General features: G+C 45.5%; 10 non-coding genes across 10 annotated transcripts; all 10 read left to right on the top strand.

Moving 5' to 3' along the window:
- The first annotated feature begins 4,549 nt into the window (after positions 1 to 4,549).
- On the top strand, positions 4,550 to 4,743 carry LOC130305367 (U2 spliceosomal RNA). Its single transcript, XR_008854962.1, has one exon. It is a non-coding gene; the product is annotated as a U2 spliceosomal RNA (small nuclear RNA).
- A 2,093-nt stretch (positions 4,744 to 6,836) lies between these two features.
- LOC130305235 (U2 spliceosomal RNA) lies at positions 6,837 to 7,027 on the top strand. The gene has a single exon (XR_008854833.1). It is a non-coding gene; the product is annotated as a U2 spliceosomal RNA (small nuclear RNA).
- A 2,083-nt stretch (positions 7,028 to 9,110) lies between these two features.
- Positions 9,111 to 9,301, top strand: LOC130305234 (U2 spliceosomal RNA). Its single transcript, XR_008854832.1, has one exon. It is a non-coding gene; the product is annotated as a U2 spliceosomal RNA (small nuclear RNA).
- A 2,096-nt stretch (positions 9,302 to 11,397) lies between these two features.
- Positions 11,398 to 11,588, top strand: LOC130305233 (U2 spliceosomal RNA). Its single transcript, XR_008854831.1, has one exon. It is a non-coding gene; the product is annotated as a U2 spliceosomal RNA (small nuclear RNA).
- Positions 11,589 to 13,668: 2,080 nt separating this feature from the next.
- On the top strand, positions 13,669 to 13,859 carry LOC130305232 (U2 spliceosomal RNA). The gene has a single exon (XR_008854830.1). It is a non-coding gene; the product is annotated as a U2 spliceosomal RNA (small nuclear RNA).
- A 2,088-nt stretch (positions 13,860 to 15,947) lies between these two features.
- LOC130305231 (U2 spliceosomal RNA) lies at positions 15,948 to 16,138 on the top strand. Its single transcript, XR_008854829.1, has one exon. It is a non-coding gene; the product is annotated as a U2 spliceosomal RNA (small nuclear RNA).
- Positions 16,139 to 18,221: 2,083 nt separating this feature from the next.
- Positions 18,222 to 18,412, top strand: LOC130305230 (U2 spliceosomal RNA). Its single transcript, XR_008854828.1, has one exon. It is a non-coding gene; the product is annotated as a U2 spliceosomal RNA (small nuclear RNA).
- Positions 18,413 to 20,506: 2,094 nt separating this feature from the next.
- Positions 20,507 to 20,697, top strand: LOC130305229 (U2 spliceosomal RNA). Its single transcript, XR_008854827.1, has one exon. It is a non-coding gene; the product is annotated as a U2 spliceosomal RNA (small nuclear RNA).
- Positions 20,698 to 22,776: 2,079 nt separating this feature from the next.
- Positions 22,777 to 22,966, top strand: LOC130305348 (U2 spliceosomal RNA). Its single transcript, XR_008854948.1, has one exon. It is a non-coding gene; the product is annotated as a U2 spliceosomal RNA (small nuclear RNA).
- A 2,079-nt stretch (positions 22,967 to 25,045) lies between these two features.
- On the top strand, positions 25,046 to 25,236 carry LOC130305228 (U2 spliceosomal RNA). The gene has a single exon (XR_008854826.1). It is a non-coding gene; the product is annotated as a U2 spliceosomal RNA (small nuclear RNA).
- The last annotated feature ends 2,050 nt before the right edge of the window (positions 25,237 to 27,286 follow it).

Below are 27,286 nucleotides of genomic sequence, written 5' to 3'. Positions count from 1 at the left end.
TGGATGTGAAGTTGGTGGAAAATTTTTTGAAGCAGTACTGTGAGACTGTCAGAGGAGGGATTGCACAGAAGAGCATATTGGGAGTGTTTAATGCGGAGTATAAGTTTTTGGTGAAGTTGAAGCAAGATGCCAGTGGAATTTACGGAGTGCAGCATCCCCCGGCGAGTTTTTCTATTGCGGGGCAGAGAGGTTATCTTACCTACCCTGGGCAGCCCATGTTCTGCAGAAAGTGCCATATGTTTGGGCATGTGAAGGAGAATTGTGCGGCTGTGAGAGTGTGCAGGAATTGCCAGAAAGAGGGACATGAGGCCAATGCGTGTCCTGAGCCAAAAAAATGCCATGTATGTGGAGAGGCTGGACATGTGATGAGAGAGTGCCCGGAAGAGAGAAAAAGGAGGGAGGAGGAGAAGATCGAAAGACAGAAAGAGGTAGAAAGGAAGCAGGAGGAGGGAAAGAGATACCTGGAAGAGAGAGATAAAATGGAGACAAGTGCTGTGATGGAGGGGACTCCAGTTTTGGAGGGGACTCCAGTTTTGGAGGGGTCTCCAATTTTGGAGGGAAATCCAATTTTGGAGGGAAAGCCCATTTTGGAGGGAAAACCCGTTTTGGCGGGAAAACCTGGACTTAAGCTTATGGAGAGCAAGACTGTGGCTGTGGTGCAGAAGGAGTTGGAGGAAGAGATGGAGAATGAGCCTGTGATTGAAGATTTTACTACCGATTCAGAGAGTGCTGTGTCTTCAGGAAGGCATAGAGGGAAGAAAGTGGCGGATGATTTGTGTCACAGGTATCCAAAAAAAGCGAGAAAGAAAGAATGGGCTGAGAGGAGTGAGGAGACTTCGTTTAGTTCGAGAAACCCTTTCGAACCATTATTTAGATCCGAGGTGGATCAGGAAGGTCATGGACAAGTACCGCTTGGTACCTTAACCCGTAGAACATCGCATTGATTGGTGTTTTCTTTTGTATATAGGTGATTGTTTTGTTGTGTTTTTTTCCTTTGTTTTTTTTCATATGGGGATAGTAGTATGTCTTTTAAAATAATTTCATCTAATGTTAGGGTGTTTAGGAGTAGGGTTAGGAGGGCTGCAATTTTGCAGGAGTTGGCAGGTATGGGGGCTGATGTTATTTGTGTACAAGAGTGTGGGTTGGTGGAAGAGGTAGGGAAGGGGGAGTGGGGATATGGGGATTCTGTGTGGTCTATGTCTTCTGTAAATAGGAATGATGGGGTTGGTGTGTTATTTAAGGATAAGAGGTTCAAGGTAGAGAGCCATACAGTGATTGAAGAGGGAAGGTGTTTGATGGTTAAGGTGGAGGTGGGTGGAGTTAAGGTTCGAATATTTAATGTGTATGCGTCTGTTAAGAAGAATGAGAGGGTGGAGTTGTTTGAGAAGTTAAAGTTGTTTTTGCCGGGGAGAGAGCCTATGGTATGTGTGGGGGATTTCAATTGTGAGATTGAAGGGAGTAAGATCGATGTATCTGGTAGGATGTTGAGGAATGTGGTGAATGATTTGAGGTTGCAAGATGTGGCTAAGTTGTGTAATGTTGATGTGTGTCCGACTTATTTTTCAGATAGGGGAAAGTGTGCTTCAAGATTGGATATGTGTTTTGTGTCAAAAGGAGTGGTGGGTAGGGAGTATATGCAAATGAAGGTATTGTATTCAGATCATGAGTGTGTAAGATGTGATTTGGGGTTTAATGTGGAATGTTTGAGTGGGCGGGGTTTATGGAAATTGAATGTTAGTTTGATGGAGGAGGGAGGGGTGTATGAGAGGTATGTGAAGAAGTATGAGGTTTGGAAGAGGAGGAAAGCTGATTTTGTGGATGTATTGCAGTGGTGGAGTTGGGTGAAGGAGAGAACGCATGTTTTCTTTAAAAGAGAGGGGTATAAGAGAGCTGCGGGAAAGAGAAGAAGGTATGAGTGGCTGCAGAAGAGATTGATCTTTTTGAAAAAATGGAGGAAGAGTGGTGGTTGTGTGGAGAGTGAGATTGAAGAGATTAAGAAGGAAGTAGAGAAGTGGATGTTGGAGAGAGGAAGAGAGATTGTGTATCAGGCTAAGTTGAATAAGTTGGAGAAGGGTGAGAGATGCTCAAGGTTTTTCTTTAAAAGGGTGTCTGGTAAAAGAGAGGAGTTGATAGAGGTGTATGATAAGGATGGTGTGATGGTTAAAGGAAAAAGAGTGTTGAGTGTGGTTGAGGATTTTTATAAGGATTTATATGCTGAGAAGGAGTGTGATATGGGTCTGCAGTCTGAGGTGATTGGGAAGATTGAGAGCAGAGTGCATGACAGGGAGGCAGATAGCCTGGTGAAAGGTGTGGGAGTGAAAGAATTGGAGTTGGTGATTAAAAGTATGGCTAGAAATAAGACACCAGGTGAGGATGGGTTGCCGGTGGAATTTTATGCTAGAATGTGGGAGACGGTTAAAGTGGATTTGGTGGAGATTTATGATTTTGTGTGCAAGAATGGTAGATTGGAGGAAAGTATGAAGAGTGGAGTGGTGGTATTGATCTTTAAAAAAGGGGATAGAAAGGATGTGAGGAATTGGAGACCGATTACGTTATTGAATGTTGATTATAAAATTCTTGCAAAGGTGTTGGCGAATAGAATGAGGGATGTGATTGATCAGGTGATTGGAGAAGAACAAGTATGTGGTGTGCCAAAAAGAAGGATAAGTGAGAATTTGGGTTTGTTGCGTGATGTATTATGGGATTGCTTGGGTAGAGATCAGTGTGTTGGAGTGTTGTCTTTGGATTTTGAGAAAGCTTTTGATAGGTTGTCACATGAGTTTTTATTTAAAGTGTTGGATAGAATGGGTTTTCCGGAAGGTTTTGTTAAAATGATTAGAGTATTGTATGATGGAGTGTATAGTAAAGTATTAATTAATGGCTGGGTTAGTAAGAAAGTGAATGTGTGTTCTGGAGTGAGACAGGGGTGTCCCCTGTCACCCTTGGTCTTTATATGTGCGATAGAGCCTTTGTTGGAGTTGTTGAGAAGGGATAAGTGTATGAGAGGTGTGAGGATTCCTGGGAGTGGTGGGAGAGACTTGAAAGTGTTGGCATATATGGATGATGTTTGTGTGATCTGTGAGTATGTTGGAGCTTTGCAGAGAGCAAAGTTGTTGGCTGGGTTTTTTTGCGGTGCTTCTGGTTTTAGAGTTAATTGGGATAAGAGTGAGTATAAGGTTTTTGGAAGGATGTATGAAGTAGAGGATGTAGGGGTGAAATGTGTAGACGGAGCGATTAAGGTGTTGGGAGTTAAATTTGATGAGAGGCTGGATGGAAGAGAAAGTTGGGAAGAGGTTGGTGTTAGAATAAAGAGGAAGTTGGATTTTTGGAGTATGAGAGAGTTGTCAATGATTGGTAAGATTGTGGTGATCAAGAGTGTGATATTGCCGATCCTGTTGTATGTGGCTTTGGTGTTTCCACCAGGTTATATGACACTGAGAAAGTTGAATAGGATTTTGTTTGTATTTTTCTGGGGGTCGAAAGTGGAGAAGGTGAGAAGAGAGAATGTGATGAAAGAGTGTAGGAATGGAGGAATGAATTTTCCTAATGTTGAAGTGTATCTGGGGATTAATCTATTGTTTGCTGTGAGGAGAAGTATGGGAGAGCAGTGGAAATTTGCATGTATGATGAGGTTTCTAGGAGGGGGTGTGTTATGCAGATTAGGGTGGATGGAGAGAGATCTGAGAAAGCCGTATGCTTTGGTGAGTCCTGGTTGGTATGGGTTTGTTGAGGTGTTCATGAGAAAGTTTGGTTTGATAGGTGTGAGACAGGATGTGTTAAAGGAGAAGAAGAGTATGGTGAAGTGTATTAGGGAGAAGGAAGTTCAGTGTAATATTAATATGGTGAGAGGACAGAATGTGAGTAAAGTGTGGAAGAGTTTGCAGACAGATGGTATGACTAATAGACAGAGAGAGATTGTATGGCAGAGTTTGCATGGTGCATTGCCAGTAAGAGAGGTACAGAAGAGTCGGGGGATTGGAAGGAGTGAGAGATGTCCGAGAGAGGGTTGTGGAGGGAATGAGAGTATTATGCATTTGTTTTGGAATTGTGATAGAGCGCAAGAAGTGTGGAAGGGAATTGGTCCGTTGGCCAAAGAATTGATGGGGGTAAGAAAGTGGTCTTTTGAAATGATTATGTTTGGTCTGGCGGTGGTAGGTGGGAGGAAGGAGAGAATGTTATATGTGTTGTTAGCGATAATTAAGGAGGTATTGTGGGATGTTAGGAATTTGTATATATTTAAGAAGAAGGATGTGTCGGTTGAAGAGTGTATGAGAATGATATTAGATAGATTGCATACTGTATATTTGTGGGATAAGAAGAGATTTGGAGAGGATGATGCGGAGGGGACTTGGAAGTTTTTAAAATGGAGACACGTGGTGAGGGTTTGAGGGTGGTGTGTTGTTATGCTATGTACTTTGTTTTTGGGTGTATTTTGTTATATGTTGATAAAGTAACCTAATGATGAGTTTGATGAATTGTGACTAAGTTCAGTAAATCTGAGAGGCAAACGTGAAGTAAACCTGAACGATTAAGTTTTAATTCAAACCTGAAGGTTTTAAAAAAAAAAAAAAAAAAAAAAAAAAAAAAAAATCTGTTCTTATCAGTTTAATATCTGATACGTCCCCTATCTGGGGACCATATATTAAATGGATTTTTGAGAACGGGGGCCGATTTCGAAGCTTGCTTCCGTCGCCCTATGCATTGACCCGATATGGCAGTATCTTCGGGTACAGTGCACCACCCCCTTACAGGGTTAAAAAGAAAGATTCCTACTTTCATTGCTACCTGCTTGCTGGCTAGCCAGCTAGCCAGCCCTGTGGGCCTTGCTGCTGCTGCAGCCAAAAAACAAAAGGTGGTGCTGCTTCTGCTGCTTCTGCTTCTGCTTGTGTCTGGCCCCTGTTGGAGCGTCCAGGCACAGGACTTCTGCTGCTGCTGACTAAATGGCCTCCTTAATTGGATCATTTGAGTAGCCAGCACACCTGTGCAGGTAGGGCATGACATGATAGGCAGCTGCCTTGATAGCGGGTGGGTGCTGAATGTTCCTAATTGACAAAATAAGATTAATGCTTATGAAGAAATATAAAATCTCATCCCTTCCCCAATATCGCGCCACACCCCTACCCCTTAATTCCCTGGTTGAACTTGATGGACATATGTCTTTTTTCGACCGTACTAACTATGTAACTATGTAACATAACATGGGGGGGGGGGGGGTCTCCTGGCTGTTCACACAGGTGTGTCATTGCTGTACATTGACCATGCATTGCTTCTGTGGTATTGCAAAGGCAAAGACAAATGCTTCCAGCCATCCATTGCACTAATGGATTGGTCATCAGCTGGCTGTCTATGTCCCGCATCAATATAGACCAAAGTACAGAGGGTTAGGCTATGCTATTGTGCACCTACCTGATGCATCAGAAGGTGCGAGGCCCTTGCTAAATTCTGTGCACAGACTTTGAGATCTATGCTTTAGACTGTATCTAAACCTGCTCCAACATGGACTGACATTCTGGCCTACTTTCAGCCGATGCGACTTGTCTGTCGCTGAACAGTCGCTTTTTATGTATTCAGCACCTATGTATAATGTTGTAAAAATGCTCTAGAAGCTAAAGTCGCAGAAATGTCACACATATTTGGCCTGCAACTTTCTGTGCGACAAATTCAGACAGGAAAAATCAGTATAAATCCTTAGAAAATTATCCCCCAGTGTCTCCATCTGCTGGCGGTATTGAATAAGCATTGCTGCACTGATGGGGTATGCATTAGACGAAAAAAAAGAAGAAAAAGAAGAATAATACGCCCAGAAAAGAGGCGAAAAGGAGAAAAACGTAAAAAAACGTGAAAAAAAAGTAAGAGGAAGAGAAGGGAAAAAAAGGTGGAAATGGGTTTAAAAGTGATTTCGGCGGAGAAATATATATATATATATATATATATATATATATATATATATATATATATATATATGCGCACACACACACATAGATATAAACGTATTCTCCGTTGAGATATTGCAGCCGCTGCTGTGTCCAGGCCCAGGAGCCTTAGCACTGTGCTGTGATGTCACTCAATACCACTGACATCACTAGGTGTAAACAACATCTCTCCTTTGCTGTGTATGTGACTATGGAGCTGTTTGGTGATGTCGTCTATTACGGCCTTCATAGAAGCAACAGGAGATTGTTGCATCCATCTTGAACCCTCAGAACTACAGTGCTATGATGTCACTCACTTCCACAGGCCTTGCAGAGTGTAAACAACAACAACCCAGCTTTGTTGTGTATGTAACCATAGGGATTTGTGATGTCACCTAGAACCTTCACAGCAGCGACAGCTTTATGAGGAGCATCAGCACTGCTCTGCCTGAGCAGAACCATCACCGCCATAGGTTGTCAAATAACCCGGATTTAACCCACACAGGTAAGTCCAATGGGGTGCAGGCATGTCCTCTATGCTTACAGCTTCCCGTGGGTGTTGGTTTGATACCGTTTGGGGACAGCCAAGGAGGCATCTGCAGGCAACAAAGGTAGGTGTGTGCTTGTGTGTGTGTTTCCTATGCAGATCCTAAGCCCAGTGTCACATGCAAGTAGGAGGAGTAAGAAGGGTTCCTGGCAAATCCGGGTTATGGATTGCATTTAAAAAGGCCCCGTGGGAGTGCAATGGGCCCCTGTCTTGCTGCTTAGCAATAATGGTATGGGTTTAGGTTCTGCTGTGTGTACTGGTGGTTGACTGCCCCCCAGCCCAGAGTGTGCATGGAAAATTGTCTGGCAGCCTCCCTGACAGCAAGCAGTGATAGTGCCCATGAAGGGGACCTTGTTGGGCCCGCCCCTTTCACGGTTATCGCTTCTCGGCCTTTTGGCTAAGATCAAGTGTAGTATCTGTTCTTATCAGTTTAATATCTGATACGTCCCCTATCTGGGGACCATATATTAAATGGATTTTTGAGAACGGGGGCCGATTTCGAAGCTTGCTTCCGTCGCCCTATGCATTGACCCGATATGGCAGTATCTTCGGGTACAGTGCACCACCCCCTTACAGGGTTAAAAAGAAAGATTCCTACTTTCATTGCTACCTGCTTGCTGGCTAGCCAGCTAGCCAGCCCTGTGGGCCTTGCTGCTGCTGCAGCCAAAAAACAAAAGGTGGTGCTGCTGCTGCTTCTGCTGCTTCTGCTTCTGCTTGTGTCTGGCCCCTGTTGGAGCGTCCAGGCACAGGACTTCTGCTGCTGCTGACTAAATGGCCTCCTTAATTGGATCATTTGAGTAGCCAGCACACCTGTGCAGGTAGGGCATGACATGATAGGCAGCTGCCTTGATAGCGGGTGGGTGCTGAATGTTCCTAATTGACAAAATAAGATTAATGCTTATGAAGAAATATAAAATCTCATCCCTTCCCCAATATCGCGCCACACCCCTACCCCTTAATTCCCTGGTTGAACTTGATGGACATATGTCTTTTTTCGACCGTACTAACTATGTACCTATGTAACATAACATGGGGGGGGGGGGGGGGTCTCCTGGCTGTTCACACAGGTGTGTCATTGCTGTACATTGACCATGCATTGCTTCTGTGGTATTGCAAAGGCAAAGACAAATGCTTCCAGCCATCCATTGCACTAATGGATTGGTCATCAGCTGGCTGTCTATGTCCCGCATCAATATAGACCAAAGTACAGAGGGTTAGGCTATGCTATTGTGCACCTACCTGATGCATCAGAAGGTGCGAGGCCCTTGCTAAATTCTGTGCACAGACTTTGAGATCTATGCTTTAGACTGTATCTAAACCTGCTCCAACATGGACTGACATTCTGGCCTACTTTCAGCCGATGCGACTTGTCTGTCGCTGAACAGTCGCTTTTTATGTATTCAGCACCTATGTATAATGTTGTAAAAATGCTCTAGAAGCTAAAGTCGCAGAAATGTCACACATATTTGGCCTGCAACTTTCTGTGCGACAAATTCAGACAGGAAAAATCAGTATAAATCCTTAGAAAATTATCCCCCAGTGTCTCCATCTGCTGGCGGTATTGAATAAGCATTGCTGCACTGATGGGGTATGCATTAGACGAAAAAAAAGAAGAAAAAGAAGAATAATACGCCCAGAAAAGAGGCGAAAAGGAGAAAAACGTAAAAAAACGTGAAAAAAAAGTAAGAGGAAGAGAAGGGAAAAAAAGGTGGAAATGGGTTTAAAAGTGATTTCGGCGGAGAAATATATATATATATATATATATATATATATATATATGCGCACACACACACATAGATATAAACGTATTCTCCGTTGAGATATTGCAGCCGCTGCTGTGTCCAGGCCCAGGAGCCTTAGCACTGTGCTGTGATGTCACTCAATACCACTGACATCACTAGGTGTAAACAACATCTCTCCTTTGCTGTGTATGTGACTATGGAGCTGTTTGGTGATGTCGTCTATTACGGCCTTCATAGAAGCAACAGGAGATTGTTGCATCCATCTTGAACCCTCAGAACTACAGTGCTATGATGTCACTCACTTCCACAGGCCTTGCAGAGTGTAAACAACAACAACCCAGCTTTGTTGTGTATGTAACCATAGGGATTTGTGATGTCACCTAGAACCTTCACAGCAGCGACAGCTTTATGAGGAGCATCAGCACTGCTCTGCCTGAGCAGAACCATCACCGCCATAGGTTGTCAAATAACCCGGATTTAACCCACACAGGTAAGTCCAATGGGGTGCAGGCATGTCCTCTATGCTTACAGCTTCCCGTGGGTGTTGGTTTGATACCGTTTGGGGACAGCCAAGGAGGCATCTGCAGGCAACAAAGGTAGGTGTGTGCTTGTGTGTGTGTTTCCTATGCAGATCCTAAGCCCAGTGTCACATGCAAGTAGGAGGAGTAAGAAGGGTTCCTGGCAAATCCGGGTTATGGATTGCATTTAAAAAGGCCCCGTGGGAGTGCAATGGGCCCCTGTCTTGCTGCTTAGCAATAATGGTATGGGTTTAGGTTCTGCTGTGTGTACTGGTGGTTGACTGCCCCCCAGCCCAGAGTGTGCATGGAAAATTGTCTGGCAGCCTCCCTGACAGCAAGCAGTGATAGTGCCCATGAAGGGGACCTTGTTGGGCCCGCCCCTTTCACGGTTATCGCTTCTCGGCCTTTTGGCTAAGATCAAGTGTAGTATCTGTTCTTATCAGTTTAATATCTGATACGTCCCCTATCTGGGGACCATATATTAAATGGATTTTTGAGAACGGGGGCCGATTTCGAAGCTTGCTTCCGTCGCCCTATGCATTGACCCGATATGGCAGTATCTTCGGGTACAGTGCACCACCCCCTTACAGGGTTAAAAAGAAAGATTCCTACTTTCATTGCTACCTGCTTGTTGGCTAGCCAGCTAGCCAGCCCTGTGGGCCTTGCTGCTGCTGCAGCCAAAAAACAAAAGGTGGTGCTGCTGCTGCTTCTGCTGCTTCTGCTTCTGCTTGTGTCTGGCCCCTGTTGGAGCGTCCAGGCACAGGACTTCTGCTGCTGCTGACTAAATGGCCTCCTTAATTGGATCATTTGAGTAGCCAGCACACCTGTGCAGGTAGGGCATGACATGATAGGCAGCTGCCTTGATAGCGGGTGGGTGCTGAATGTTCCTAATTGACAAAATAAGATTAATGCTTATGAAGAAATATAAAATCTCATCCCTTCCCCAATATCGCGCCACACCCCTACCCCTTAATTCCCTGGTTGAACTTGATGGACATATGTCTTTTTTCGACCGTACTAACTATGTAACTATGTAACATAACATGGGGGGGGGGGGGGGGGTCTCCTGGCTGTTCACACAGGTGTGTCATTGCTGTACATTGACCATGCATTGCTTCTGTGGTATTGCAAAGGCAAAGACAAATGCTTCCAGCCATCCATTGCACTAATGGATTGGTCATCAGCTGGCTGTCTATGTCCCGCATCAATATAGACCAAAGTACAGAGGGTTAGGCTATGCTATTGTGCACCTACCTGATGCATCAGAAGGTGCGAGGCCCTTGCTAAATTCTGTGCACAGACTTTGAGATCTATGCTTTAGACTGTATCTAAACCTGCTCCAACATGGACTGACATTCTGGCCTACTTTCAGCCGATGCGACTTGTCTGTCGCTGAACAGTCGCTTTTTATGTATTCAGCACCTATGTATAATGTTGTAAAAATGCTCTAGAAGCTAAAGTCGCAGAAATGTCACACATATTTGGCCTGCAACTTTCTGTGCGACAAATTCAGACAGGAAAAATCAGTATAAATCCTTAGAAAATTATCCCCCAGTGTCTCCATCTGCTGGCGGTATTGAATAAGCATTGCTGCACTGATGGGGTATGCATTAGACGAAAAAAAAGAAGAAAAAGAAGAATAATACGCCCAGAAAAGAGGCGAAAAGGAGAAAAACGTAAAAAAACGTGAAAAAAAAGTAAGAGGAAGAGAAGGGAAAAAAAGGTGGAAATGGGTTTAAAAGTGATTTCGGCGGAGAAATATATATATATATATATATATATATATATATATATATATATATATATGCGCACACACACACATAGATATAAACGTATTCTCCGTTGAGATATTGCAGCCGCTGCTGTGTCCAGGCCCAGGAGCCTTAGCACTGTGCTGTGATGTCACTCAATACCACTGACATCACTAGGTGTAAACAACATCTCTCCTTTGCTGTGTATGTGACTATGGAGCTGTTTGGTGATGTCGTCTATTACGGCCTTCATAGAAGCAACAGGAGATTGTTGCATCCATCTTGAACCCTCAGAACTACAGTGCTATGATGTCACTCACTTCCACAGGCCTTGCAGAGTGTAAACAACAACAACCCAGCTTTGTTGTGTATGTAACCATAGGGATTTGTGATGTCACCTAGAACCTTCACAGCAGCGACAGCTTTATGAGGAGCATCAGCACTGCTCTGCCTGAGCAGAACCATCACCGCCATAGGTTGTCAAATAACCCGGATTTAACCCACACAGGTAAGTCCAATGGGGTGCAGGCATGTCCTCTATGCTTACAGCTTCCCGTGGGTGTTGGTTTGATACCGTTTGGGGACAGCCAAGGAGGCATCTGCAGGCAACAAAGGTAGGTGTGTGCTTGTGTGTGTGTTTCCTATGCAGATCCTAAGCCCAGTGTCACATGCAAGTAGGAGGAGTAAGAAGGGTTCCTGGCAAATCCGGGTTATGGATTGCATTTAAAAAGGCCCCGTGGGAGTGCAATGGGCCCCTGTCTTGCTGCTTAGCAATAATGGTATGGGTTTAGGTTCTGCTGTGTGTACTGGTGGTTGACTGCCCCCCAGCCCAGAGTGTGCATGGAAAATTGTCTGGCAGCCTCCCTGACAGCAAGCAGTGATAGTGCCCATGAAGGGGACCTTGTTGGGCCCGCCCCTTTCACGGTTATCGCTTCTCGGCCTTTTGGCTAAGATCAAGTGTAGTATCTGTTCTTATCAGTTTAATATCTGATACGTCCCCTATCTGGGGACCATATATTAAATGGATTTTTGAGAACGGGGGCCGATTTCGAAGCTTGCTTCCGTCGCCCTATGCATTGACCCGATATGGCAGTATCTTCGGGTACAGTGCACCACCCCCTTACAGGGTTAAAAAGAAAGATTCCTACTTTCATTGCTACCTGCTTGCTGGCTAGCCAGCTAGCCAGCCCTGTGGGCCTTGCTGCTGCTGCAGCCAAAAAACAAAAGGTGGTGCTGCTGCTGCTTCTGCTGCTTCTGCTTCTGCTTGTGTCTGGCCCCTGTTGGAGCGTCCAGGCACAGGACTTCTGCTGCTGCTGACTAAATGGCCTCCTTAATTGGATCATTTGAGTAGCCAGCACACCTGTGCAGGTAGGGCATGACATGATAGGCAGCTGCCTTGATAGCGGGTGGGTGCTGAATGTTCCTAATTGACAAAATAAGATTAATGCTTATGAAGAAATATAAAATCTCATCCCTTCCCCAATATCGCGCCACACCCCTACCCCTTAATTCCCTGGTTGAACTTGATGGACATATGTCTTTTTTCGACCGTACTAACTATGTACCTATGTAACATAACATGGGGGGGGGGGGGGGGGTCTCCTGGCTGTTCACACAGGTGTGTCATTGCTGTACATTGACCATGCATTGCTTCTGTGGTATTGCAAAGGCAAAGACAAATGCTTCCAGCCATCCATTGCACTAATGGATTGGTCATCAGCTGGCTGTCTATGTCCCGCATCAATATAGACCAAAGTACAGAGGGTTAGGCTATGCTATTGTGCACCTACCTGATGCATCAGAAGGTGCGAGGCCCTTGCTAAATTCTGTGCACAGACTTTGAGATCTATGCTTTAGACTGTATCTAAACCTGCTCCAACATGGACTGACATTCTGGCCTACTTTCAGCCGATGCGACTTGTCTGTCGCTGAACAGTCGCTTTTTATGTATTCAGCACCTATGTATAATGTTGTAAAAATGCTCTAGAAGCTAAAGTCGCAGAAATGTCACACATATTTGGCCTGCAACTTTCTGTGCGACAAATTCAGACAGGAAAAATCAGTATAAATCCTTAGAAAATTATCCCCCAGTGTCTCCATCTGCTGGCGGTATTGAATAAGCATTGCTGCACTGATGGGGTATGCATTAGACGAAAAAAAAGAAGAAAAAGAAGAATAATACGCCCAGAAAAGAGGCGAAAAGGAGAAAAACGTAAAAAAACGTGAAAAAAAAGTAAGAGGAAGAGAAGGGAAAAAAAGGTGGAAATGGGTTTAAAAGTGATTTCGGCGGAGAAATATATATATATATATATATATATATATATATGCGCACACACACACATAGATATAAACGTATTCTCCGTTGAGATATTGCAGCCGCTGCTGTGTCCAGGCCCAGGAGCCTTAGCACTGTGCTGTGATGTCACTCAATACCACTGACATCACTAGGTGTAAACAACATCTCTCCTTTGCTGTGTATGTGACTATGGAGCTGTTTGGTGATGTCGTCTATTACGGCCTTCATAGAAGCAACAGGAGATTGTTGCATCCATCTTGAACCCTCAGAACTACAGTGCTATGATGTCACTCACTTCCACAGGCCTTGCAGAGTGTAAACAACAACAACCCAGCTTTGTTGTGTATGTAACCATAGGGATTTGTGATGTCACCTAGAACCTTCACAGCAGCGACAGCTTTATGAGGAGCATCAGCACTGCTCTGCCTGAGCAGAACCATCACCGCCATAGGTTGTCAAATAACCCGGATTTAACCCACACAGGTAAGTCCAATGGGGTGCAGGCATGTCCTCTATGCTTACAGCTTCCCGTGGGTGTTGGTTTGATACCGTTTGGGGACAGCCAAGGAGGCATCTGCAGGCAACAAAGGTAGGTGTGTGCTTGTGTGTGTGTTTCCTATGCAGATCCTAAGCCCAGTGTCACATGCAAGTAGGAGGAGTAAGAAGGGTTCCTGGCAAATCCGGGTTATGGATTGCATTTAAAAAGGCCCCGTGGGAGTGCAATGGGCCCCTGTCTTGCTGCTTAGCAATAATGGTATGGGTTTAGGTTCTGCTGTGTGTACTGGTGGTTGACTGCCCCCCAGCCCAGAGTGTGCATGGAAAATTGTCTGGCAGCCTCCCTGACAGCAAGCAGTGATAGTGCCCATGAAGGGGACCTTGTTGGGCCCGCCCCTTTCACGGTTATCGCTTCTCGGCCTTTTGGCTAAGATCAAGTGTAGTATCTGTTCTTATCAGTTTAATATCTGATACGTCCCCTATCTGGGGACCATATATTAAATGGATTTTTGAGAACGGGGGCCGATTTCGAAGCTTGCTTCCGTCGCCCTATGCATTGACCCGATATGGCAGTATCTTCGGGTACAGTGCACCACCCCCTTACAGGGTTAAAAAGAAAGATTCCTACTTTCATTGCTACCTGCTTGCTGGCTAGCCAGCTAGCCAGCCCTGTGGGCCTTGCTGCTGCTGCAGCCAAAAAACAAAAGGTGGTGCTGCTTCTGCTGCTTCTGCTTCTGCTTGTGTCTGGCCCCTGTTGGAGCGTCCAGGCACAGGACTTCTGCTGCTGCTGACTAAATGGCCTCCTTAATTGGATCATTTGAGTAGCCAGCACACCTGTGCAGGTAGGGCATGACATGATAGGCAGCTGCCTTGATAGCGGGTGGGTGCTGAATGTTCCTAATTGACAAAATAAGATTAATGCTTATGAAGAAATATAAAATCTCATCCCTTCCCCAATATCGCGCCACACCCCTACCCCTTAATTCCCTGGTTGAACTTGATGGACATATGTCTTTTTTCGACCGTACTAACTATGTAACTATGTAACATAACATGGGGGGGGGGGGGGGTCTCCTGGCTGTTCACACAGGTGTGTCATTGCTGTACATTGACCATGCATTGCTTCTGTGGTATTGCAAAGGCAAAGACAAATGCTTCCAGCCATCCATTGCACTAATGGATTGGTCATCAGCTGGCTGTCTATGTCCCGCATCAATATAGACCAAAGTACAGAGGGTTAGGCTATGCTATTGTGCACCTACCTGATGCATCAGAAGGTGCGAGGCCCTTGCTAAATTCTGTGCACAGACTTTGAGATCTATGCTTTAGACTGTATCTAAACCTGCTCCAACATGGACTGACATTCTGGCCTACTTTCAGCCGATGCGACTTGTCTGTCGCTGAACAGTCGCTTTTTATGTATTCAGCACCTATGTATAATGTTGTAAAAATGCTCTAGAAGCTAAAGTCGCAGAAATGTCACACATATTTGGCCTGCAACTTTCTGTGCGACAAATTCAGACAGGAAAAATCAGTATAAATCCTTAGAAAATTATCCCCCAGTGTCTCCATCTGCTGGCGGTATTGAATAAGCATTGCTGCACTGATGGGGTATGCATTAGACGAAAAAAAAGAAGAAAAAGAAGAATAATACGCCCAGAAAAGAGGCGAAAAGGAGAAAAACGTAAAAAAACGTGAAAAAAAAGTAAGAGGAAGAGAAGGGAAAAAAAGGTGGAAATGGGTTTAAAAGTGATTTCGGCGGAGAAATATATATATATATATATATATATATATATATATATATATATATATATGCGCACACACACACATAGATATAAACGTATTCTCCGTTGAGATATTGCAGCCGCTGCTGTGTCCAGGCCCAGGAGCCTTAGCACTGTGCTGTGATGTCACTCAATACCACTGACATCACTTGGTGTAAACAACATCTCTCCTTTGCTGTGTATGTGACTATGGAGCTGTTTGGTGATGTCGTCTATTACGGCCTTCATAGAAGCAACAGGAGATTGTTGCATCCATCTTGAACCCTCAGAACTACAGTGCTATGATGTCACTCACTTCCACAGGCCTTGCAGAGTGTAAACAACAACAACCCAGCTTTGTTGTGTATGTAACCATAGGGATTTGTGATGTCACCTAGAACCTTCACAGCAGCGACAGCTTTATGAGGAGCATCAGCACTGCTCTGCCTGAGCAGAACCATCACCGCCATAGGTTGTCAAATAACCCGGATTTAACCCACACAGGTAAGTCCAATGGGGTGCAGGCATGTCCTCTATGCTTACAGCTTCCCGTGGGTGTTGGTTTGATACCGTTTGGGGACAGCCAAGGAGGCATCTGCAGGCAACAAAGGTAGGTGTGTGCTTGTGTGTGTGTTTCCTATGCAGATCCTAAGCCCAGTGTCACATGCAAGTAGGAGGAGTAAGAAGGGTTCCTGGCAAATCCGGGTTATGGATTGCATTTAAAAAGGCCCCGTGGGAGTGCAATGGGCCCCTGTCTTGCTGCTTAGCAATAATGGTATGGGTTTAGGTTCTGCTGTGTGTACTGGTGGTTGACTGCCCCCCAGCCCAGAGTGTGCATGGAAAATTGTCTGGCAGCCTCCCTGACAGCAAGCAGTGATAGTGCCCATGAAGGGGACCTTGTTGGGCCCGCCCCTTTCACGGTTATCGCTTCTCGGCCTTTTGGCTAAGATCAAGTGTAGTATCTGTTCTTATCAGTTTAATATCTGATACGTCCCCTATCTGGGGACCATATATTAAATGGATTTTTGAGAACGGGGGCCGATTTCGAAGCTTGCTTCCGTCGCCCTATGCATTGACCCGATATGGCAGTATCTTCGGGTACAGTGCACCACCCCCTTACAGGGTTAAAAAGAAAGATTCCTACTTTCATTGCTACCTGCTTGCTGGCTAGCCAGCTAGCCAGCCCTGTGGGCCTTGCTGCTGCTGCAGCCAAAAAACAAAAGGTGGTGCTGCTGCTGCTTCTGCTGCTTCTGCTTCTGCTTGTGTCTGGCCCCTGTTGGAGCGTCCAGGCACAGGACTTCTGCTGCTGCTGACTAAATGGCCTCCTTAATTGGATCATTTGAGTAGCCAGCACACCTGTGCAGGTAGGGCATGACATGATAGGCAGCTGCCTTGATAGCGGGTGGGTGCTGAATGTTCCTAATTGACAAAATAAGATTAATGCTTATGAAGAAATATAAAATCTCATCCCTTCCCCAATATCGCGCCACACCCCTACCCCTTAATTCCCTGGTTGAACTTGATGGACATATGTCTTTTTTCGACCGTACTAACTATGTACCTATGTAACATAACATGGGGGGGGGGGGGGGGGGTCTCCTGGCTGTTCACACAGGTGTGTCATTGCTGTACATTGACCATGCATTGCTTCTGTGGTATTGCAAAGGCAAAGACAAATGCTTCCAGCCATCCATTGCACTAATGGATTGGTCATCAGCTGGCTGTCTATGTCCCGCATCAATATAGACCAAAGTACAGAGGGTTAGGCTATGCTATTGTGCACCTACCTGATGCATCAGAAGGTGCGAGGCCCTTGCTAAATTCTGTGCACAGACTTTGAGATCTATGCTTTAGACTGTATCTAAACCTGCTCCAACATGGACTGACATTCTGGCCTACTTTCAGCCGATGCGACTTGTCTGTCGCTGAACAGTCGCTTTTTATGTATTCAGCACCTATGTATAATGTTGTAAAAATGCTCTAGAAGCTAAAGTCGCAGAAATGTCACACATATTTGGCCTGCAACTTTCTGTGCGACAAATTCAGACAGGAAAAATCAGTATAAATCCTTAGAAAATTATCCCCCAGTGTCTCCATCTGCTGGCGGTATTGAATAAGCATTGCTGCACTGATGGGGTATGCATTAGACGAAAAAAAAGAAGAAAAAGAAGAATAATACGCCCAGAAAAGAGGCGAAAAGGAGAAAAACGTAAAAAAACGTGAAAAAAAAGTAAGAGGAAGAGAAGGGAAAAAAAGGTGGAAATGGGTTTAAAAGTGATTTCGGCGGAGAAATATATATATATATATATATATATATATATATATGCGCACACACACACATAGATATAAACGTATTCTCCGTTGAGATATTGCAGCCGCTGCTGTGTCCAGGCCCAGGAGCCTTAGCACTGTGCTGTGATGTCACTCAATACCACTGACATCACTAGGTGTAAACAACATCTCTCCTTTGCTGTGTATGTGACTATGGAGCTGTTTGGTGATGTCGTCTATTACGGCCTTCATAGAAGCAACAGGAGATTGTTGCATCCATCTTGAACCCTCAGAACTACAGTGCTATGATGTCACTCACTTCCACAGGCCTTGCAGAGTGTAAACAACAACAACCCAGCTTTGTTGTGTATGTAACCATAGGGATTTGTGATGTCACCTAGAACCTTCACAGCAGCGACAGCTTTATGAGGAGCATCAGCACTGCTCTGCCTGAGCAGAACCATCACCGCCATAGGTTGTCAAATAACCCGGATTTAACCCACACAGGTAAGTCCAATGGGGTGCAGGCATGTCCTCTATGCTTACAGCTTCCCGTGGGTGTTGGTTTGATACCGTTTGGGGACAGCCAAGGAGGCATCTGCAGGCAACAAAGGTAGGTGTGTGCTTGTGTGTGTGTTTCCTATGCAGATCCTAAGCCCAGTGTCACATGCAAGTAGGAGGAGTAAGAAGGGTTCCTGGCAAATCCGGGTTATGGATTGCATTTAAAAAGGCCCCGTGGGAGTGCAATGGGCCCCTGTCTTGCTGCTTAGCAATAATGGTATGGGTTTAGGTTCTGCTGTGTGTACTGGTGGTTGACTGCCCCCCAGCCCAGAGTGTGCATGGAAAATTGTCTGGCAGCCTCCCTGACAGCAAGCAGTGATAGTGCCCATGAAGGGGACCTTGTTGGGCCCGCCCCTTTCACGGTTATCGCTTCTCGGCCTTTTGGCTAAGATCAAGTGTAGTATCTGTTCTTATCAGTTTAATATCTGATACGTCCCCTATCTGGGGACCATATATTAAATGGATTTTTGAGAACGGGGGCCGATTTCGAAGCTTGCTTCCGTCGCCCTATGCATTGACCCGATATGGCAGTATCTTCGGGTACAGTGCACCACCCCCTTACAGGGTTAAAAAGAAAGATTCCTACTTTCATTGCTACCTGCTTGTTGGCTAGCCAGCTAGCCAGCCCTGTGGGCCTTGCTGCTGCTGCAGCCAAAAAACAAAAGGTGGTGCTGCTGCTGCTTCTGCTGCTTCTGCTTCTGCTTGTGTCTGGCCCCTGTTGGAGCGTCCAGGCACAGGACTTCTGCTGCTGCTGACTAAATGGCCTCCTTAATTGGATCATTTGAGTAGCCAGCACACCTGTGCAGGTAGGGCATGACATGATAGGCAGCTGCCTTGATAGCGGGTGGGTGCTGAATGTTCCTAATTGACAAAATAAGATTAATGCTTATGAAGAAATATAAAATCTCATCCCTTCCCCAATATCGCGCCACACCCCTACCCCTTAATTCCCTGGTTGAACTTGATGGACATATGTCTTTTTTCGACCGTACTAACTATGTAACTATGTAACATAACATGGGGGGGGGGGGGGGTCTCCTGGCTGTTCACACAGGTGTGTCATTGCTGTACATTGACCATGCATTGCTTCTGTGGTATTGCAAAGGCAAAGACAAATGCTTCCAGCCATCCATTGCACTAATGGATTGGTCATCAGCTGGCTGTCTATGTCCCGCATCAATATAGACCAAAGTACAGAGGGTTAGGCTATGCTATTGTGCACCTACCTGATGCATCAGAAGGTGCGAGGCCCTTGCTAAATTCTGTGCACAGACTTTGAGATCTATGCTTTAGACTGTATCTAAACCTGCTCCAACATGGACTGACATTCTGGCCTACTTTCAGCCGATGCGACTTGTCTGTCGCTGAACAGTCGCTTTTTATGTATTCAGCACCTATGTATAATGTTGTAAAAATGCTCTAGAAGCTAAAGTCGCAGAAATGTCACACATATTTGGCCTGCAACTTTCTGTGCGACAAATTCAGACAGGAAAAATCAGTATAAATCCTTAGAAAATTATCCCCCAGTGTCTCCATCTGCTGGCGGTATTGAATAAGCATTGCTGCACTGATGGGGTATGCATTAGACGAAAAAAAAGAAGAAAAAGAAGAATAATACGCCCAGAAAAGAGGCGAAAAGGAGAAAAACGTAAAAAAACGTGAAAAAAAAGTAAGAGGAAGAGAAGGGAAAAAAAGGTGGAAATGGGTTTAAAAGTGATTTCGGCGGATAAATATATATATATATATATATATATATATATATATATATATATATATATGCGCACACACACACATAGATATAAACGTATTCTCCGTTGAGATATTGCAGCCGCTGCTGTGTCCAGGCCCAGGAGCCTTAGCACTGTGCTGTGATGTCACTCAATACCACTGACATCACTAGGTGTAAACAACATCTCTCCTTTGCTGTGTATGTGACTATGGAGCTGTTTGGTGATGTCGTCTATTACGGCCTTCATAGAAGCAACAGGAGATTGTTGCATCCATCTTGAACCCTCAGAACTACAGTGCTATGATGTCACTCACTTCCACAGGCCTTGCAGAGTGTAAACAACAACAACCCAGCTTTGTTGTGTATGTAACCATAGGGATTTGTGATGTCACCTAGAACCTTCACAGCAGCGACAGCTTTATGAGGAGCATCAGCACTGCTCTGCCTGAGCAGAACCATCACCGCCATAGGTTGTCAAATAACCCGGATTTAACCCACACAGGTAAGTCCAATGGGGTGCAGGCATGTCCTCTATGCTTACAGCTTCCCGTGGGTGTTGGTTTGATACCGTTTGGGGACAGCCAAGGAGGCATCTGCAGGCAACAAAGGTAGGTGTGTGCTTGTGTGTGTGTTTCCTATGCAGATCCTAAGCCCAGTGTCACATGCAAGTAGGAGGAGTAAGAAGGGTTCCTGGCAAATCCGGGTTATGGATTGCATTTAAAAAGGCCCCGTGGGAGTGCAATGGGCCCCTGTCTTGCTGCTTAGCAATAATGGTATGGGTTTAGGTTCTGCTGTGTGTACTGGTGGTTGACTGCCCCCCAGCCCAGAGTGTGCATGGAAAATTGTCTGGCAGCCTCCCTGACAGCAAGCAGTGATAGTGCCCATGAAGGGGACCTTGTTGGGCCCGCCCCTTTCACGGTTATCGCTTCTCGGCCTTTTGGCTAAGATCAAGTGTAGTATCTGTTCTTATCAGTTTAATATCTGATACGTCCCCTATCTGGGGACCATATATTAAATGGATTTTTGAGAACGGGGGCCGATTTCGAAGCTTGCTTCCGTCGCCCTATGCATTGACCCGATATGGCAGTATCTTCGGGTACAGTGCACCACCCCCTTACAGGGTTAAAAAGAAAGATTCCTACTTTCATTGCTACCTGCTTGCTGGCTAGCCAGCTAGCCAGCCCTGTGGGCCTTGCTGCTGCTGCAGCCAAAAAACAAAAGGTGGTGCTGCTGCTGCTTCTGCTGCTTCTGCTTCTGCTTGTGTCTGGCCCCTGTTGGAGTGTCCAGGCACAGGACTTCTGCTGCTGCTGACTAAATGGCCTCCTTAATTGGATCATTTGAGTAGCCAGCACACCTGTGCAGGTAGGGCATGACATGATAGGCAGCTGCCTTGATAGCGGGTGGGTGCTGAATGTTCCTAATTGACAAAATAAGATTAATGCTTATGAAGAAATATAAAATCTCATCCCTTCCCCAATATCGCGCCACACCCCTACCCCTTAATTCCCTGGTTGAACTTGATGGACATATGTCTTTTTTCGACCGTACTAACTATGTAACTATGTAACATAACATGGGGGGGGGGGGGGGGTCTCCTGGCTGTTCACACAGGTGTGTCATTGCTGTACATTGACCATGCATTGCTTCTGTGGTATTGCAAAGGCAAAGACAAATGCTTCCAGCCATCCATTGCACTAATGGATTGGTCATCAGCTGGCTGTCTATGTCCCGCATCAATATAGACCAAAGTACAGAGGGTTAGGCTATGCTATTGTGCACCTACCTGATGCATCAGAAGGTGCGAGGCCCTTGCTAAATTCTGTGCACAGACTTTGAGATCTATGCTTTAGACTGTATCTAAACCTGCTCCAACATGGACTGACATTCTGGCCTACTTTCAGCCGATGCGACTTGTCTGTCGCTGAACAGTCGCTTTTTATGTATTCAGCACCTATGTATAATGTTGTAAAAATGCTCTAGAAGCTAAAGTCGCAGAAATGTCACACATATTTGGCCTGCAACTTTCTGTGCGACAAATTCAGACAGGAAAAATCAGTATAAATCCTTAGAAAATTATCCCCCAGTGTCTCCATCTGCTGGCGGTATTGAATAAGCATTGCTGCACTGATGGGGTATGCATTAGACGAAAAAAAAGAAGAAAAAGAAGAATAATACGCCCAGAAAAGAGGCGAAAAGGAGAAAAACGTAAAAAAACGTGAAAAAAAAGTAAGAGGAAGAGAAGGGAAAAAAAGGTGGAAATGGGTTTAAAAGTGATTTCGGCGGAGAAATATATATATATATATATATATATATATATATGCGCACACACACACATAGATATAAACGTATTCTCCGTTGAGATATTGCAGCCGCTGCTGTGTCCAGGCCCAGGAGCCTTAGCACTGTGCTGTGATGTCACTCAATACCACTGACATCACTAGGTGTAAACAACATCTCTCCTTTGCTGTGTATGTGACTATGGAGCTGTTTGGTGATGTCGTCTATTACGGCCTTCATAGAAGCAACAGGAGATTGTTGCATCCATCTTGAACCCTCAGAACTACAGTGCTATGATGTCACTCACTTCCACAGGCCTTGCAGAGTGTAAACAACAACAACCCAGCTTTGTTGTGTATGTAACCATAGGGATTTGTGATGTCACCTAGAACCTTCACAGCAGCGACAGCTTTATGAGGAGCATCAGCACTGCTCTGCCTGAGCAGAACCATCACCGCCATAGGTTGTCAAATAACCCGGATTTAACCCACACAGGTAAGTCCAATGGGGTGCAGGCATGTCCTCTATGCTTACAGCTTCCCGTGGGTGTTGGTTTGATACCGTTTGGGGACAGCCAAGGAGGCATCTGCAGGCAACAAAGGTAGGTGTGTGCTTGTGTGTGTGTTTCCTATGCAGATCCTAAGCCCAGTGTCACATGCAAGTAGGAGGAGTAAGAAGGGTTCCTGGCAAATCCGGGTTATGGATTGCATTTAAAAAGGCCCCGTGGGAGTGCAATGGGCCCCTGTCTTGCTGCTTAGCAATAATGGTATGGGTTTAGGTTCTGCTGTGTGTACTGGTGGTTGACTGCCCCCCAGCCCAGAGTGTGCATGGAAAATTGTCTGGCAGCCTCCCTGACAGCAAGCAGTGATAGTGCCCATGAAGGGGACCTTGTTGGGCCCGCCCCTTTCACGGTTATCGCTTCTCGGCCTTTTGGCTAAGATAAGTGTAGTATCTGTTCTTATCAGTTTAATATCTGATACGTCCCCTATCTGGGGACCATATATTAAATGGATTTTTGAGAACGGGGGCCGATTTCGAAGCTTGCTTCCGTCGCCCTATGCATTGACCCGATATGGCAGTATCTTCGGGTACAGTGCACCACCCCCTTACAGGGTTAAAAAGAAAGATTCCTACTTTCATTGCTACCTGCTTGCTGGCTAGCCAGCTAGCCAGCCCTGTGGGCCTTGCTGCTGCTGCAGCCAAAAAACAAAAGGTGGTGCTGCTGCTGCTTCTGCTGCTTCTGCTTCTGCTTGTGTCTGGCCCCTGTTGGAGTGTCCAGGCACAGGACTTCTGCTGCTGCTGACTAAATGGCCTCCTTAATTGGATCATTTGAGTAGCCAGCACACCTGTGCAGGTAGGGCATGACATGATAGGCAGCTGCCTTGATAGCGGGTGGGTGCTGAATGTTCCTAATTGACAAAATAAGATTAATGCTTATGAAGAAATATAAAATCTCATCCCTTCCCCAATATCGCGCCACACCCCTACCCCTTAATTCCCTGGTTGAACTTGATGGACATATGTCTTTTTTCGACCGTACTAACTATGTAACTATGTAACATAACATGGGGGGGGGGGGGGGGTCTCCTGGCTGTTCACACAGGTGTGTCATTGCTGTACATTGACCATGCATTGCTTCTGTGGTATTGCAAAGGCAAAGACAAATGCTTCCAGCCATCCATTGCACTAATGGATTGGTCATCAGCTGGCTGTCTATGTCCCGCATCAATATAGACCAAAGTACAGAGGGTTAGGCTATGCTATTGTGCACCTACCTGATGCATCAGAAGGTGCGAGGCCCTTGCTAAATTCTGTGCACAGACTTTGAGATCTATGCTTTAGACTGTATCTAAACCTGCTCCAACATGGACTGACATTCTGGCCTACTTTCAGCCGATGCGACTTGTCTGTCGCTGAACAGTCGCTTTTTATGTATTCAGCACCTATGTATAATGTTGTAAAAATGCTCTAGAAGCTAAAGTCGCAGAAATGTCACACATATTTGGCCTGCAACTTTCTGTGCGACAAATTCAGACAGGAAAAATCAGTATAAATCCTTAGAAAATTATCCCCCAGTGTCTCCATCTGCTGGCGGTATTGAATAAGCATTGCTGCACTGATGGGGTATGCATTAGACGAAAAAAAAGAAGAAAAAGAAGAATAATACGCCCAGAAAAGAGGCGAAAAGGAGAAAAACGTAAAAAAACGTGAAAAAAAAGTAAGAGGAAGAGAAGGGAAAAAAAGGTGGAAATGGGTTTAAAAGTGATTTCGGCGGAGAAATATATATATATATATATATATATATATATATGCGCACACACACACATAGATATAAACGTATTCTCCGTTGAGATATTGCAGCCGCTGCTGTGTCCAGGCCCAGGAGCCTTAGCACTGTGCTGTGATGTCACTCAATACCACTGACATCACTAGGTGTAAACAACATCTCTCCTTTGCTGTGTATGTGACTATGGAGCTGTTTGGTGATGTCGTCTATTACGGCCTTCATAGAAGCAACAGGAGATTGTTGCATCCATCTTGAACCCTCAGAACTACAGTGCTATGATGTCACTCACTTCCACAGGCCTTGCAGAGTGTAAACAACAACAACCCAGCTTTGTTGTGTATGTAACCATAGGGATTTGTGATGTCACCTAGAACCTTCACAGCAGCGACAGCTTTATGAGGAGCATCAGCACTGCTCTGCCTGAGCAGAACCATCACCGCCATAGGTTGTCAAATAACCCGGATTTAACCCACACAGGTAAGTCCAATGGGGTGCAGGCATGTCCTCTATGCTTACAGCTTCCCGTGGGTGTTGGTTTGATACCGTTTGGGGACAGCCAAGGAGGCATCTGCAGGCAACAAAGGTAGGTGTGTGCTTGTGTGTGTGTTTCCTATGCAGATCCTAAGCCCAGTGTCACATGCAAGTAGGAGGAGTAAGAAGGGTTCCTGGCAAATCCGGGTTATGGATTGCATTTAAAAAGGCCCCGTGGGAGTGCAATGGGCCCCTGTCTTGCTGCTTAGCAATAATGGTATGGGTTTAGGTTCTGCTGTGTGTACTGGTGGTTGACTGCCCCCCAGCCCAGAGTGTGCATGGAAAATTGTCTGGCAGCCTCCCTGACAGCAAGCAGTGATAGTGCCCATGAAGGGGACCTTGTTGGGCCCGCCCCTTTCACGGTTATCGCTTCTCGGCCTTTTGGCTAAGATCAAGTGTAGTATCTGTTCTTATCAGTTTAATATCTGATACGTCCCCTATCTGGGGACCATATATTAAATGGATTTTTGAGAACGGGGGCCGATTTCGAAGCTTGCTTCCGTCGCCCTATGCATTGACCCGATATGGCAGTATCTTCGGGTACAGTGCACCACCCCCTTACAGGGTTAAAAAGAAAGATTCCTACTTTCATTGCTACCTGCTTGCTGGCTAGCCAGCTAGCCAGCCCTGTGGGCCTTGCTGCTGCTGCAGCCAAAAAACAAAAGGTGGTGCTGCTGCTGCTTCTGCTTGTGTCTGGCCCCTGTTGGAGCGTCCAGGCACAGGACTTCTGCTGCTGCTGACTAAATGGCCTCCTTAATTGGATCATTTGAGTAGCCAGCACACCTGTGCAGGTAGGGCATGACATGATAGGCAGCTGCCTTGATAGCGGGTGGGTGCTGAATGTTCCTAATTGACAAAATAAGATTAATGCTTATGAAGAAATATAAAATCTCATCCCTTCCCCAATATCGCGCCACACCCCTACCCCTTAATTCCCTGGTTGAACTTGATGGACATATGTCTTTTTTCGACCGTACTAACTATGTAACTATGTAACATAACATGGGGGGGGGGGGGGTCTCCTGGCTGTTCACACAGGTGTGTCATTGCTGTACATTGACCATGCATTGCTTCTGTGGTATTGCAAAGGCAAAGACAAATGCTTCCAGCCATCCATTGCACTAATGGATTGGTCATCAGCTGGCTGTCTATGTCCCGCATCAATATAGACCAAAGTACAGAGGGTTAGGCTATGCTATTGTGCACCTACCTGATGCATCAGAAGGTGCGAGGCCCTTGCTAAATTCTGTGCACAGACTTTGAGATCTATGCTTTAGACTGTATCTAAACCTGCTCCAACATGGACTGACATTCTGGCCTACTTTCAGCCGATGCGACTTGTCTGTCGCTGAACAGTCGCTTTTTATGTATTCAGCACCTATGTATAATGTTGTAAAAATGCTCTAGAAGCTAAAGTCGCAGAAATGTCACACATATTTGGCCTGCAACTTTCTGTGCGACAAATTCAGACAGGAAAAATCAGTATAAATCCTTAGAAAATTATCCCCCAGTGTCTCCATCTGCTGGCGGTATTGAATAAGCATTGCTGCACTGATGGGGTATGCATTAGACGAAAAAAAAGAAGAAAAAGAAGAAGAATACGCCCAGAAAAGAGGCGAAAAGGAGAAAAACGTAAAAAAACGTGAAAAAAAAGTAAGAGGAAGAGAAGGGAAAAAAAGGTGGAAATGGGTTTAAAAGTGATTTCGGCGGAGAATATATATATATATATATATATATATATATATATATATATATATATGCGCACACACACACATAGATATAAACGTATTCTCCGTTGAGATATTGCAGCCGCTGCTGTGTCCAGGCCCAGGAGCCTTAGCACTGTGCTGTGATGTCACTCAATACCACTGACATCACTAGGTGTAAACAACATCTCTCCTTTGCTGTGTATGTGACTATGGAGCTGTTTGGTGATGTCGTCTATTACGGCCTTCATAGAAGCAACAGGAGATTGTTGCATCCATCTTGAACCCTCAGAACTACAGTGCTATGATGTCACTCACTTCCACAGGCCTTGCAGAGTGTAAACAACAACAACCCAGCTTTGTTGTGTATGTAACCATAGGGATTTGTGATGTCACCTAGAACCTTCACAGCAGCGACAGCTTTATGAGGAGCATCAGCACTGCTCTGCCTGAGCAGAACCATCACCGCCATAGGTTGTCAAATAACCCGGATTTAACCCACACAGGTAAGTCCAATGGGGTGCAGGCATGTCCTCTATGCTTACAGCTTCCCGTGGGTGTTGGTTTGATACCGTTTGGGGACAGCCAAGGAGGCATCTGCAGGCAACAAAGGTAGGTGTGTGCTTGTGTGTGTGTTTCCTATGCAGATCCTAAGCCCAGTGTCACATGCAAGTAGGAGGAGTAAGAAGGGTTCCTGGCAAATCCGGGTTATGGATTGCATTTAAAAAGGCCCCGTGGGAGTGCAATGGGCCCCTGTCTTGCTGCTTAGCAATAATGGTATGGGTTTAGGTTCTGCTGTGTGTACTGGTGGTTGACTGCCCCCCAGCCCAGAGTGTGCATGGAAAATTGTCTGGCAGCCTCCCTGACAGCAAGCAGTGATAGTGCCCATGAAGGGGACCT

Source organism: Hyla sarda, unplaced genomic scaffold (assembly GCF_029499605.1).
Source record: "Hyla sarda isolate aHylSar1 unplaced genomic scaffold, aHylSar1.hap1 scaffold_131, whole genome shotgun sequence".
Taxonomy (NCBI): Eukaryota; Metazoa; Chordata; class Amphibia; order Anura; family Hylidae; genus Hyla; species Hyla sarda.
The sequence above is the reverse complement of the archived record's forward strand: the minus strand, read 5'-3'. Positions and strand labels throughout refer to the sequence as shown.